The sequence below is a fragment of the Zea mays genome, chromosome 1, assembly GCF_902167145.1.
Source record: "Zea mays cultivar B73 chromosome 1, Zm-B73-REFERENCE-NAM-5.0, whole genome shotgun sequence".
NCBI lineage: Eukaryota > Viridiplantae > Streptophyta > Magnoliopsida > Poales > Poaceae > Zea > Zea mays.
In genome coordinates this window covers 238,590,847-238,593,544 of record NC_050096.1, presented here as the reverse complement: position 1 = coordinate 238,593,544, position 2,698 = coordinate 238,590,847, and positions in this window count along the sequence as shown.

Genomic DNA, 2,698 nt, shown 5'->3' with positions numbered 1-2,698 from the left:
GATAATCTTTGTCCTGCCGTTATGCTGCCGAAATTCCGATCATTCGATCGTTCGTCCGTTCGTTCATAGTTCCTATTCATCGTTCGTTCATAGTTCCTATTCATCGTTCATCGTTCGTTCATACGACTATTCAACATCACTATTCACCGTTACTATTCATCATTACTATTCACCGACACTATTCACCATCGTTACTATTCAGTGTTACTATTCATCATCGTTACTACTCATCGATGATATCTAGTAACTTTTTCGTCGTCACTATTCATCGTTACTATTCATCGATTAGCCGATCACCCCAAATTTCAACTACTCATACATCATGCTGTCCAGTCCACCTAAGACCAGCCAGACCCATATTTCAGTCATACGAACTCCGGTGACTGTGATTTTCCTTCTAGTAGGGAACTTCCCATCTAGTCACCCATCCCAAGTTTCTCCAAGTTGAGCACGCTTAACTTTGAGATTCCTTCGAACCAGGCTCCCAAACTCAGATTCCAATAATTCTCGTTTCTAAATTCTTATCAAACTATTCCCTATCCAACCATGTCATCCCTTAAGCATGACCCATATTCCAGAAAACTCCCAAAATACTCTTGTCCCATATTCTGCCTATAACTCTCCTGTTCATACTAAGTCAGACGATTCATTCGTCACTATTCTCACCAACACTGAACTTCACTGTGCTACACCACATACACCCAGCTACCCTCTCCCTCTCCACACACACTCAACACCCTCAGCCAAGGCAAACACCCCACCCACTCAGTTACTCTGCTCTGCCGGCTACACGCATAGTGTCGCTTCGCCTCCAGTCCACCCTCCTGTTATCGGAGTGTTCGTGCCGTCTCGTGGAGTCCAGATCTGCAAGTCCACGCCAGGCGGTGGAGCCAGAAGCCAGTTCCGCGAGCTCCCCTTCCCCCTTCGCCGAATAAGCACGACAAGCTCACTGGATCCCTTTGATGCATAAATTACCTATGATTTTTCAACCACAACCCTCAGCCTGTTATTTTATGCATGATATGATTTTGAGACAAGTTATTATGGCCACCCAGCCGCTTGCCGCAATCAATCCCTGATATATATGTTCCAAATGATTTGAGAACAAGTGTGAGTTTTCAAAAGAAAATGCTTTTCAAAATGTGTGTGATGAAGGATTTTCACCCTTATCACCTTGTGAGTGGGATAATCAGGGACTCCCTAGTTTAGGGGAGGGCCTAAGGTGTTGGCTCAGCTGGTTTAGGCGTGAGCAGAAGGATTGTCCCCTCATATAAGGACCAGTTTGTCATCTTCACTACCTGTACTCTTTAATAGTACAACCACTCGAGACTGTGTGGCCAGTCACTCAATCTGAACTCGTACGGTCCAACCCCAGGGTTATGAAGGCTGGGGAGCACCGGGAGGATAAGGAGGGGGAAAGTTTTGTCCGGTTTGGACATGGTGGTGGCCTGACTCCTTCCGGATAACCGTTAAGGTTAGGACGTGCGGGGAAAGAAAGAGAGTCGGATTCGGGTCTCATTGGCCATGGGATCGCAGAGCCGAACTAGTGGGTAAATTGTACACCTCTACGCAGAGTTCAAACCTATTCGAATAGTCTGTGTCCACAGGAATGGACGAGTCTGGTATGGTATGGCAATTAATGTTTTGTTTTCCAAAAAAAGATGGTTTTGAGAAAAGTGGTTTTTAAAAGGTTCGGCGGTTGAGCCGTGAGCTATGGTGGACGGGAAGTCCAGTAGCTGTTTTTGAAAATGAAAACCAGTGGGAACTGCTGAGATACCTGGATGGTTTAGTCCAGGGGATTTTGTTATAATACTGAAAAACTTCCTACTCCTTTTGGAGAGGATGCGCTTTGCAAAAATACAAAATGTTTTTCAAAACAACTCTGCACAAAATATTATTGTTTCTGCAAAATATCCTGAGCTCCACATATTCCATGCATTATATCTGATTTCCCCATTCCGCGGGTGAAGGTGGGCTGCTGAGTACGTTTGTACTCACCCTTGCTTATTTGTTGTTTTTCAGAAAAAGGAGATCGGGTAAGAGTTACGACTGTTCCCAACCTTGCCTGTGGCTGTTGGACCGCTGAATTGCTTCATTGCGTATATCGGGCTGCTTCAGCCCCACTCTGATGATATGTCCCGAGTTGTGGACCAACTCTTAAAGTTGTTCGCCACCTTTATAGGTTTGTCTTGTTTAAGAAGATCTGGAATCATCTGATGTATAAATGTGTTTACTAGCCTCCTGGGACTAGTAATTGTATCACATTTGAGTCCCAGAGGATCGGGACGCTTCAGAGATGTGATGGAAGATAGTGATAAGGACATGTACAATGCATATATGGTCAATGCCCAATCAATGATAGAGTCCCAAGCTCAAAACAGGTTGAACTCCAGTTATTCGCGAATTAGATACGGACTGTAAAAGTGGACCTAAAAACGGACGTACATGTCACATACAGATTCTATTTTGGATGTTCTAGATCCATTGGAAAGCTAAGAAGATAAGATTTCCAATCCAACTGGTTCCACATCTAACGTTTGGAGCTTCGTCGTAACAAGATGACGTTCAGAATCTGCCAAAACCAGCGACACCTATTTGTTGGTCTGAAAACCTTGTAGACCCTAGGGTTGCTTGGTCACTCCCTTGGACACCGCTTGAGTCGAGTACGACTCCAATTCAAAAGTGAGAGGATAATGAG